Source organism: Danio aesculapii, chromosome 16 (genome assembly GCF_903798145.1).
Source record: "Danio aesculapii chromosome 16, fDanAes4.1, whole genome shotgun sequence".
NCBI lineage: Eukaryota > Metazoa > Chordata > Actinopteri > Cypriniformes > Danionidae > Danio > Danio aesculapii.
The window spans coordinates 47,968,900-47,981,859 of NC_079450.1; the positions used below are offsets into that span (position 1 = coordinate 47,968,900).

Sequence of the window (12,960 nt, forward strand, 5' to 3'; positions counted from 1 at the left end):
ATTACAATGAATTATATTATCTGGCAAGTACTTTTGCATAAACGGAACAATATTGTGCAGGAATAGGTATTTTAGGGTTGAAAAAGCAAGTAGTGCAATGTGATCCGTGGTACAATCACAAGTTAACATTGTCAATCATGTTTTGTGGCACATAGTTTGTGGGCGGTTGAGGAAACGGTATTCCACACACAAAAATAAGTTGTATTTGTATTAATAAGGACTAATGTATTTGGAAGCATTAACAACTTGTATCGTTATCCTTCAATATGGAAAATAATTATCGAGTTTGCATTTTCGCCATATCGCCCATCCCTAGTCACCATAGGACTTATTTTAGGTAGAGTTTCGAAAAATGCTTAAAAAACATGTTCACAAAGTAAAAGAATTTATTGTTATTGCCCCCTTATATATTTTCAAACATCATACTTAAAACTCCATAAATACTATGAGTGTTACCAGTTTACTGAACATTTGCTGTGTAAAAAGTGGTTTAACTGCAGCATAATTGATTTAATAGATTTCTCATATTGATTTTTTAGAATTATCTGTTGCTGTAAGGCACCTTCTACAGCTGTCAAACATAGCTTAACCTCATTATCAGGAAACGTGTCAGAATAATCTCTTGTTAACCAGAGATACTAGCAGTTGTGGTTCTGCTCTTCAGTTTTGAAGAACAACTGTCATTTGAGCTTCAAGTTCTGGATCATTAGGTTATGGATTCCTGAAGTGCGTTGGCGGAGTTCCTTTTATCATTGCATGGTAGCTCCTTGAGTTATTGAACACAATCATGCAAGTTGATGCAGGCTGAGAAGTAACCTTCCCGAAGTTAAGAAGTGGTAGTTGTGCTAGGCATGTCAAGGCAGGGAAAGCTTGAGTCCAATATCTGGACAAGACATGAAGAAAAAAACTTATTTCTGTTGATTTATCTACATAATATATCATACCATTTTGCCAGGGTACATTTGTTGTTATTTAGGTGAACAATTAATAAAAAGAAGTTTGTTTTGGTAGTCTTTAAATTCTGACCATTTGGAGTGGCAATCCTTCTATGTAGACAACAGTTTGACGGCTTCAGCCGCAATATTATTAACCATGCCCCACTTAGGGCCTCACTATACCTCAAGGAAGTTCTCTTTAGTTCTTAGTTTGAGGGCAAAAAGAAGTTTAAGTGACTGTGTACCATTTCTGAACAATCAAACAAACACCTACATGCTGTAGTGGTTGGGACTGCAAAGGTCTCACGCTACTTGCATATACCCCTAAACAACAATAGCGGCTGAGAGAGAGGAACAGTTTTGCAAACAGCCTTCTCCATGAGAAGCGTCACCATGGCATGTCACATCTTTTTGTATTAGCCCTGGACAGACACCAAATTGTGGCACCAATGTGCGCAAACTGATAGAAAAGATAAGTCTTTAAAATCTCTGAACGAGCAATCATACAGGTGCGGATACATCTGTACCAGCTCTGCTACTTGACTCTCCAGTGTGTTCATGTGCTTAGTGTTATTGTTTTGGATGTTGTTTTCCTGTTTGACTGCGGTGGGATGAGAAATGATTGGAGGAAACAAATCTCACGTCAAAGAAGGTGGAGTTCCATAATACACCCACCGATTTGGTAATCCAGTGGTCCCCATCCTTTCTATCACTAACGACGACCGGTGAATGCTTGACAGTTTAACCACAGCCCATGGGGGATGGGTGTACCTAGATTGCTAGGTAACCATCAACTGTTTTCTCAGAGGATGACAAGCTGACAAAAAAAGCACTGCAGTGTTTGTGTGTTCTGTGTTTTGTCTGATATTATTAGGCTACCGAAATGTGTATATTCCATTCAAACTATGAAGCTGATCAGTCAGTTCTTGTCACTTGACTCACGGTGCGTGTGCAGCATTCTGAAAAGTTGAGATGTTTTCAACTGAGGGCCCCTGGAAGGTGTGAAGGTGTCGCATTGTTCGTGCGCGCTGCTCCCAATATGCCACTCGCCTCCATTGGATATAACGAACTTGTGAGCGGAAAAGACGCAAAATGTGAACTGCCCCTAAGGCCGCCGTCATTTGCGATCTCCAGCAGTTGATCTTCTTGCACAGACATGCTGGATTTACCTGATTGGTTGACAAATGGGTTGGTTGTGGATCCAATCCTTAGCAGTTCACGGGACCTTCACTGGGCCTTTTCCACTTCGCAAAGAAACTTTTCAAAGACGTCTGTTTATTAAGGCCGGCTCACACTGTGGGATTTTTTTATAATTCTGAACGATTGTAGCATGTCAGACTGCACGGACATGGCTTCCAGGTCAAACTGTAAGATCTCAGCTGTCATAAAATCAGACTGAATGACAATGAAGACGCGCCAAACATGAAAGAAAACGCCCCCGGAGTTTGACTTCATCCACCCGTGACACTTCCAGTATCCCACATTTTGAAATGGGGCTAGGCGATACTGCAAAATTTGGTATCGATCCGATACCAAGTAAATATAGGGACAGTATCGCCGATACTGATACTTTTACTTTAAAAAGCATGCACTTGAACCTGAATGTACTTTTCTGTAGGGGAGAACAGTGTGTGATGATTTAGGAGTTGAATGCTCTCAAAGCAGCTAAAATTAAATGTATTTGTTAAAACCCAGTACAATTTTTAAACACTTTTAAGCCAAATAAATTTTTTTTTATTATTGTAATGATCTGAATTTGCAAACGCAAACTTGTTACTAAAGAACAATGAATTTTTTTTTCACTTTCCTTCAGTCTGGGGTTTTTGTTCAGAAACAATAATATAATAACAAAACCATTTTTCTTTTAGCACTTCTTCAATGTCTTTAAACAAATAAATGTGAAACAAATATGCATTTCAAATACATTTTTAATAAACAAGGACCATAAAATTATTACTGGCGAACAAATGTTTTAACACTTTTTTTCAGTTTTTGTTCACTGTTTTGTTCAAAATAACAAAATAAAGTGTTTCTCTTTTATTACACACTTAACATTGCCTTATTTTATAAACAATGGCAAACAGTTGCTTTTATATAATGAGGGATATTCTGACATTTTCATATTTTAAGTTTATGATATACAGTGGTGCCCAGAATTATTAGAACACCTGTATTCTCACCAGCTAAAAAATGTTTTGTGTTTTTAAATGTTTTTATTATTTCCTACTAACACACTACAGCAAAAGATAACTGACTTAAAACCATTTTTAGCTGATGAAAAAATACTATTCTAATCATTTTGGCCACCACTGTTTATTTTTAAATTCCATAATAATTTATATAAATAGCAGGTATATGTGCTGATTATATAGGCTGTATTTAATCAGCCTGATGATGAAAGTAACAAGTTCAACTATGACGAAGTAATCGTTTTGTTTTTGTTTTTTTCAAATTGCCATTAACTAATACTGAATGTCCTATAGTGAGTAACGTGATGAAAGGACAACTAATAACAGCAGAGCAAGAAGGAGCAACACTGCATACGAGATATAAATGGAGCGGGATATTTAGAGACATGTCCACTCCTTTATGAAACGGGAGCAATATACTTAAGCGTAAATTAGATGAACTTTAAATAAAAGTGTCAATCTCGGAAGGCTACTATCGATCCGATATCAATACCAACATTGGTATCGATACTATCGATATTAGGATCGATCCGCCCACCCCTATTTTGAAATGATTCCTCACAGCAATTTATACATCCATCGGTTAGTGTTATTCTAGAGCAGAAAGCAGTTTTGCTTCTGTTTCTGTATCTCTGTACACATTTGAATGGTAACTATCACAACATAGCAGTCATGGACACATCGTCTTTGGTTAATTGCATTTCCAGCCCTTATACAGGCAGGTGGTGGCACAGTTAATCCGCTCTTTGTTTGAGCTGAGCTTTCCCTGCTGGAGCCCTGATTAAACACTCTTTATTGACACTGTCAGTGTGATCAAATAGGCTCTGATGCCGGTGGGTTCCCTGCTGAGGTGATTTCTGGTTTCGCTTCCTAATCGATAATAATTTGTTCAGAGTTTGGCTGTGAAACTGGTTTAATTCTTCATTGTGCTCCTGGAAAAGATGCTCCTCTGTAAAACAAAGACTGACCCTGGAGCGGGGTGGATTTTGAGGTGATCATTTTTTTATTGTTGCTGCTAAATACATCAGGAATGAAATATTTTTAGTATCAGGACTTCTCTTCGTGCTAAGATGATGAAAATTTCACAAAAAAGCCAAAGCAAATCAAACACTACCAGATTACTATGGTTTAAATACAAGAGTCCCCAAATAAACCCTGGAGATGATTTGATTCTTGTGGCGAAACGTTAACCGCCTTTGCTCTTCTCAGTATGACAGGCTGATGGCCGCCGACGCGCTGAATCTCCGAAATTATAAATGATAAAATAGGCACTATCCGTATAAATAAACAACATGGTTGCAATCTAAACCACTACATTATCAGCTAAAAAGCCTCAAAAGTACATAATGTTGCAGCTGCAATATTCGTCAAACTGTAGTGAGTGAGTTGAGTCCCTCTTTAGTCCTAGTGTGGGCGAAGTAATACACAAGCATAAAGAGGCTGTACCAGTGCTGATATTGCTTTAATATTGCACGGCTATCAGCCAATCAGATTCAAGAACCAGACAGAAGTGTTTTATAAAACATAATTGAAGTAGAAGTGTAATATAATTCAATAAATTATAATATAATATTAGGGATGCACCAAATTTTCGCCTGCCGAAAATTATCGAAAGGGAAAAACAGATGAAGATACGAGTAAGACGACATGAAGTTGACTAATTAATGACATGAATTTTTTTTTTTAGGTAAACTAAGCCTTAATAAAGCTAAGGGTGATCTTATGCTTGCCTAAGCTCTATACTAAATGCATAACCTGACCTGATATGACAGTTAGGTATGATGTTCTTCATCAATTCAAGTTGAATTAATTGGTCTACCAGCATTGCTCAAATACTAATACCTGCAATGGCTTGAAATATCGAATGGCTTATTTTGGTAATTACTTAAAAATAGGGGACATATGGAGTATACCCCTGTTTAATGGATGCAGACCTCTGTGCAGTAATGGAAACACTTGCCAAGATGTCCTAACCTTGGCCTCTCCATCTTCATTAAATTGATGAGAAGTGGAATTTATGTTCAGCATAATTAAATCATCTCCAGGGTTTATTTGGGGACTCTTGAAAGTGACCCAACTTAATACAATTTCTCTTGAAGCTTTATATTTCATAGATATTCCTTATATTTAATGTGCATTATATTTTAACTGTACATAAGTCTAAATATAAATCACTAAGATTTATGTAATCCTGTGATTTATTATTCATGAATATATAATTATTAAACATCTTTTATCTTTCTTATTTGACCAGTTTGAGCGTAATTTCGGCCTCATCTAATTTATCTTCGACTAATTTATTTTTATTGCGTAATTCAAGCCATTTACTTTAATTGAAATGAACACTTGTACTTCAGAGAACCAGTGTTCTGTCAATTTGTCCTACCTCCCATTCAAAAAGTAGGTAGCACAATTTGATGATGCAATATGTTACCCATCAGATTATGCTACCAGTGTAAATTTTAATGTGGAGTAGTGTCATATGAAGCTGTAATATCGCCCTAACCTACCTAACCCCAACATCAGAACCATTCAAATACAGTGTTGGTAGCATCATTTGATGGGTAGGATAAAATGTCAGGACACCGGTTTGTTACAGTTTGAAATGATAGCAGTTAATTTCAATATTAGACATTCTGATCTGACTAGAATGAGTAAATAAATAAATAATAAATGGTAAGTTTTACCTTGACGTGTTTGTTCTTGTTGGCTTTCTTCTCTGCTAAACACCTTTACTCGTCAAATTTACCTTCACACTAGGGATGCACCGATACATTTTTTTAGAACCGATCGGATAGTGATACCAAAATTCTGAGTATCGATGATACACAATCCCGACACTGTGCAGTTTTTTTTTAAAAACATAATACAGTTTCTATAGTTCTGGTGTGAAACTCAAATGATATATCTTCTTTAGTAAAAATAACAGACCTATAGGCCTACTGTAAATCACAGACGGCACAATCTAACTTAAAAACATGATGCTTGCTGTAAACTAGGCTACATTTTTTGAGCATTCTTTATGACATTGATCTGTTGTGGCCCAGCTTATGTTTCCTTTTTTAATATTAAGATTTTTCTTTGAAATCTGCAATAGGCTACTACTACTGACACTAATTGTTGGTAAAGTAACCAGCCTTTTTACTAAAGCCCGATATTTTCCTGCAGGTTTGGCTGTCTGAGGGCAGTTTTATGTAATGAACATTCCCTTTTCTTTTAATGACAATCCATATTGCGCCATCAGTTTCACTTTTATTAATTTAATCAACTACTTTGACCACAATGAGCCAGGCTTTACAAACTATTTTTACTACTACTTTGTGTGTGAAGAGCAGGTAACAAACCTCTCTACTCCAGTGTTGCGAATGTGATTTGCTGATCTAACAGACACAGCGCAACATGATTTAGAAACAGCAATGAACTCCTTGTTGGAGGTCAAAATGAACCTATTTAATGCAAAACTAAATGCATTTCCCCACCGATTACTTGTATCAACAGGAACAATTAGTCTTGGAGAAAGTTTTTCGTGTTGTCATGAACGTGACGCACAGTTTGAATTGTGAATGAATGGTAAATGATTGACTGATCATGAGTTTAAGCACTTAAATATTCATCTGTACTTCACATTAAACTAAAGAATGGCTTTAGAATATTTGTGATATAGTAGGCCTACATGACAACTTTGTAGTGCCTTATAATAGACTACTTTTATGGCTTTTGTTGGCTTATAAATTATACAGAATAGCGCATGCGCACGATTGGATTTGGATCGGTACCAGCTGGCCGATACCTGATCCAGCAAAAATATGCAGTATCGAACCAATGTCCGATCCTAGGATCGGGATCGGTGCATAGTAGCTTTCCCACAGTCTTGTAAAACCAGCATCTTTATAAAGAGCATTATTTTCAAGATTCCAGTATTCAATATCCAGTGATGCAATAATATTAATATTTTGCAAATGCTTTTCAGACATCCATACACCAACCACTCCCTGACAGAAATAAATAAATCAAATAATTTTGAGACCCCCCCCAATTATTTTTTGCTTTTGAATTTTGTTATAAGACCTCAAGCATCTTTTGCTGTTAAAGTTTGAAGAAAATGTTACTTTTTTAATAATTTAAAGTGATATGTTGTAGGGCTGCACAGTGTAATGTTGCAGTATCGATATCGCAATGTGTGTATTTGCATTAGTCACATCGCATAGATATGCAATGTTGAGTTGGGGTTATATCTGAGATTTGTACAATTAATTCAAAACCACAGTGGAGTGAAATGGTATCATTGCATGTTTTAAAAGCCTGAGAAAGATTTAAGTAGCCAGGCACAAGACATTTTACCAATTGGAAGTTTAATAAAGAATAATTGTTTTTTTACGTCAAAAACTTTGCAGTGTAATTTTAACATTTACAAAATCAATACTTAAGCTACCTTAATATTTATTATTAAGTAACAAAATAGGAATTTATTGAAGCAAAAGTCATAGTTAATGTTTGGCCAATATCGGGAGGTGAGCCTTAAAACAATATGGGACTATAAATTCTACTATAAAAGTAGTGATATTTAATCATTTAGTGAAACTGTATCAATGCATTATGTCGCAATATATATATCGCAGAAAAATAAAACATCGCAATACCAGATTTTTCCAATACCGTGCAGCCTTAATATGTTGTCTATATTGGTGTTGTAATCATGGTACAAAAATTTGTTTATCACATCTGTTTATCTGTTTTTTTCTTTATTATTGTTATTTTTTTGCAGATTGTTACATTTGGAAAAACTGTGCTTCCTGTATAAATTATCGCAAAATGTGTTTATTTATCAATTACGTTTATGTATATATTGTATTATGTATACAGTACTAGTCAAAAGTTTAAACACTCGAATTAATAAGTGTCGCTGTGACTGTACTATAGGGTTGCATGATATTGGAAAAATCTAATATTGTGATATTTTATATTCTATATACTGTATAATGTGATTATTTTTTTATTATGTTATTTAACAGAACTGGGAAATGTCTACAAATGCTCTCTAATGTTAAGAATGGACTGTAATGGCTCATTTCCACTGACTGGTACGATTCGGGTCGGTACGGGTCACCTTTATCAGGCTTGTGTTTCCACTACCAAGGGTACCCTTTTGGTGGGCGTGGTGTATGACAGAAAGTTTCAGTCGACGTCATTATCACTTTAGGGAATGTCTACAATAAAGCTGCTGATCAATGACAGTGCGAAACAGCCTACTGTAACGTCTGTAATTATAATAAATAAATGAATATATATGAACACATACAGCCCCTTACAGTCTCCAATATGTTACCAACTACAGAAGAACTACACACAGCAGACATTTCGTCCATATTTAGGTTGAAAAACAACACAAAATATAGCCCACAGTCATCTTCAGTAGCACATGTAGCCTCTATTAGACAGTAATTTCATCATTCCCAGTTCATATTAGTCCAAAAGGTGAAGATAATAGTTATACATGGCATTTTGTTGATGTTTGCTGAAAAATAATGTGCTCCTTTTTTCCGGCTTCTCCTTCACTTTTTCGCACTTCACTCTCGCGTTTGTCAGTGTCTGACAGGATCGGGTTTCAAAAGCATGTCAATAATCAAGCGCAGGTTATTATCATGAGCTCAAGAAGTTTGTTATTTCAGATATAGACGTGCGGGGAACTCAAGGAAGAAAGCGAAACCGCTCGCACTTTAGACTGCCTCGTAAAAAACTACGAGGCACAGGGTAGATTCTGCTCTACTCCATGGCTTTGTGGCTGTTCATTAAGACGACGACAAGGTTTGTTTGATCCCAGATCGACCATGGCTCGTTATTATATGTATATATAATTACGCTGTAATCTCTCGCTGTGTATTTTAAACATGGCGGGTTTTTTGTTTTCATTCTGGTTTGTTGCGCTAGCGAATCTCTGTAAACCAATAGCGTTCACCTGCGCTTCTAGCTCCGCCTTTTGGTACCCTTTCTTGTGTGTTTGGTACCCTTTCAAAAGGGTGCTAAAAAAGTGGTACGGTTCGGTTCGGTACGCCTTTTGACAGTGGAAACGGCCATAAAAGCGTACCAAACCGTACCGTACCACTCAGTGGAAACGGGCCATAAGGACTCTATTACACCGATCTTGGCGCAAAGTCTAAAGTGCATGTCGCAAAAGCATTAAGGCCATGTCCGAACCCACTTTAACTATTTTAAGGACGGAACAAAACACTTGCCGCCCTGGCGCATGGTCTAACAGGGTAGTGCGTATTCTCTTAATGAGTTATGGTGTGTTTTAAGCATAACATGCATTAAACAAATCAGAATCTCATCTCCCATTCCCTTTAAGAGTTAGTTTGTGTCGCACCATGGTGCATTTGCTATTAAAATGGCTGACTTTCACTAGCGAGAAAACATTTAAACAGACCATCTACAGCACGAGGATAAAGAATGAGCCTCCTCCAATCGACCTCTTTACTTTACTTTTGCTCATTACTTTACTCCTTTAATTTGGTGGAGTAAGGATTCTGTGTTGTACGCACTCCACTAAAGACATCCATTAGCCTACATGTTTAATTTTGTTTAAGCGCAAAGATTTGTTTAAACTATTTCTAAATTCAGTTCTAATTTCCAGCAAATGAGTAAATCAACAATAATAAAAAAGTGAGTTATATCCAAACACACGTCCTATTCTTACGCCCCATGTAGTGATGCATACATCTCCAAAACCTGACAAGTGGACAAATCTAAACTTTTTTTTGTATTTTGTTTTTATTAAAACAAATATAAATATGCATATAATAAATAATACTGCTAATAATAATAACAACATTATACAAATGCAAATTGTCTTGAATAAACTAAAAAAAGCCCCCCAAGATGAAGTATTGAGGTAGTGGTTTTTATATTTATGTGGAAAATAAAATGTTTTGTAAAATTGTAATCCTTTATTTATTTTTATTTATTTATATGGAGCTCTTTTCAGACCAGCAAATCGCGCCCTACACGTCTTGTGCCTTATTGTGCCGGGTGTATGATAGGGCCCATTTATTCATTTATATACAATATTATGTTTATGTATATATTGTATTTTGTATGTAGTATCAGTCAAAAATTCTGACACTCAAATAGAATTTTGACTGCTACCGTACTTTTAATATGCATATAAAGAATATTGGCCGATATATTGTTATCTGTTTTGTTTTACTCCCTGATATTGGTATCTGCATCGGCCCCAAAAAAACTCATATCGGTTAATTCTTAACAGTAAATAAATGGAAAATTCCTGGGAATTTCAAAAAATGTAAACTGTTTTATATTATATTATATTATATTATATTATATTGTATTGTATTATATTATATTATATTACAATACATATTATATTATAGTCTAATTTGGTTAATTCTTCTTTTTTATTATTATTATCCTGTTGTTTAAGAGTACTGTGAAATGTCTACAGACACTCTCTAATGACAAGAATAGATTGTAATATTTGTCCAGCACTGTTTGTTTAACTATGCATGCATTTATTTTTTTGCTCTAATGTAATTCCAGGGCTTTTATTATGGGGTTCAGGAGTCACATACATTCCTCTGACTAATCAAATAAGCGCTTATGTCTAAAATATTGCATTTATTTTTTGACCCCATATAATTAAATGGGATCACAGAAGCATGTATAACAAGTTGTTGTTAATTAAGTGTTCTCCGTATACTAGTGACTTCGTTGCATCAACATCATGTCCTTGTAATCTTAAATATTTATAAGATTTTTATATTTATTTTTCATGTTTTCTGCAGTGGCTCTGCAGTGTTTACATTTGTTCCATTTGTTGCATGCACATCTAAACATCGGAAATGCTAACTGAATTCCAGGACAAGAACAAGGATGTGTGTAAATTCAGTCTTGGCTTTGGTTGGTTGCTTTATTAGCGATATAATGGTAGAGTTTGCAAGTCATTTAATTTGTTTCGAACACAGCAGTTTGGTATTACTCTGCTTCAAAATTGAGTTTTGTCAACAAGAATATACTGAGTCTGAGCAACTACAATGTAAAAAATGATGGGTTCCACACAATTGATTGGGACAATGTGAAGGAATTAAGTTACTTATCAGTTTTTACAAATTTAAGTGTATTAAACATAAAACAATTAAGTTGTCACGCTAAAAAGACTGTTGTTTCAGCTCAGTTTAATTAAGTAGTTTGAACAAACAGCAAACATCATTTTTTGAGTGTAGGCAATGGCATATTTCACCAGAGTACTTAAAGTGCTGCATCACCACTTGTTCCCTTTGATTAGTTGGAAGAGGAAAGTCTTTTGTTTTTTCCAGCTTGTATTGGTCTTCTGTGTATGCATACGTGCGTGTGTGGCTATCTAGATCTCTGGCCATTCAGTCATCTGAAACCAACACCAAAGGCAGTAAATGAGGCACAGACACGTCTGAAGGCTAATGGCTGAAGTGCAGCTTGTGTGTGAATGCTCTCAGATTTCAGGTTTACCTCCTAGAGCGTCTCACACCTGCTATAAATGACTTTATCTAGAGCTGTCTTTCATCAGAGCATCATAAAATTGCACGTACACTATATTATTGTTGTCACGATACCAACATTTTGACTTCGATACGATACCAATGCTAGATTGATGCTACAGCATTAAAAACAAATACAGCTATTTTTATTTAGTAATAAACAAGCTGAAACAAAAGTATTAAGCTGAAACAGAGTATAACAATTTGAATAAATAAAAAAATTGAGTATATTTTGTCAGCAGAATTATAAGCCCTTTTGAATTATTGGCCCCCTGTACATTTTTCCCCAAATTTCTGTTTAATGGAATGAAGTTTTTTCAACACATTTCTAAACATAATTACATAATTATAGTTTTATAAACTATTTAACCAACCCACCAAACGAATGAATCAATGAACAACCAACCAACCAAATGAATACACAACCAACCAACTAAATGAATAAACAACCAACCGATTAACTAACCAACAAACCAACCGAATAAACAACCAACCATCCAACCGATTAAACAAACAAACAACCAACCAACCGATTAAACAACCAACTAACCAACCGATTAAACAACCGACCAACCGATTAAACAACCAACAAATTAAACAACCAAACAACCAACAGATTAAACAACCAACCAACAGATTAAACAACCAACCAACCAACCGACAGATTAAACAACCAACCGACCTATTAAACAATCAACCAACTAATCGAATAAACAATCAATCAACTGATTAAACAACCAACCAACCAAACAATTAAAGACCCAACCAACTGATTAACCAACCAACCAACCAATCAACCAACCAAACGATTAAATAACCAACCAACTGATTAAACAACCAACCAATCAACCAACCAAACGATTAAACAACCAACCAACCAACCAACCAAACGATTAAAGAACCAACCAACAGATTATACAACCAACCAACCAACCAACCAACTAACCAAATAAACAACCAACCAACCAAACAATTAAACAACCAACCAACCGATCGATTAAACAACCAACCAAAAAAACAGTTAAACAACCAACCAACCAACCGAATAAACAAAAAAGACAACCAAAAAAATAAACTATTAAACAACCAACCAAATAACTGTAAACTTATCCCTTAATGCTGATGGATACTGATCCAGACTAACCGTCAAAATACCAATACTACTTTATCAATGTAAAAAAATGAGCTTGTGGCACTTCAACTATTTACTGTTATTGTATTAAAATTGTAATTTATTATTGAAGACAAATGTCCGTTTAATTTTAATTCTATTTATGGTATAAGTAACATTATTTCACAGGAAGTTCA

The 12,960-nt window shown here is 35.3% G+C and overlaps 1 protein-coding gene across 1 annotated transcript in view; it reads left to right on the plus strand.

The window, feature by feature from the left end:
- Positions 1–12,960, plus strand: part of snrka (SNF related kinase a) — an 82,903-nt gene that overhangs the window by 13,883 nt on the left and 56,060 nt on the right. The window lies entirely within an intron of this gene.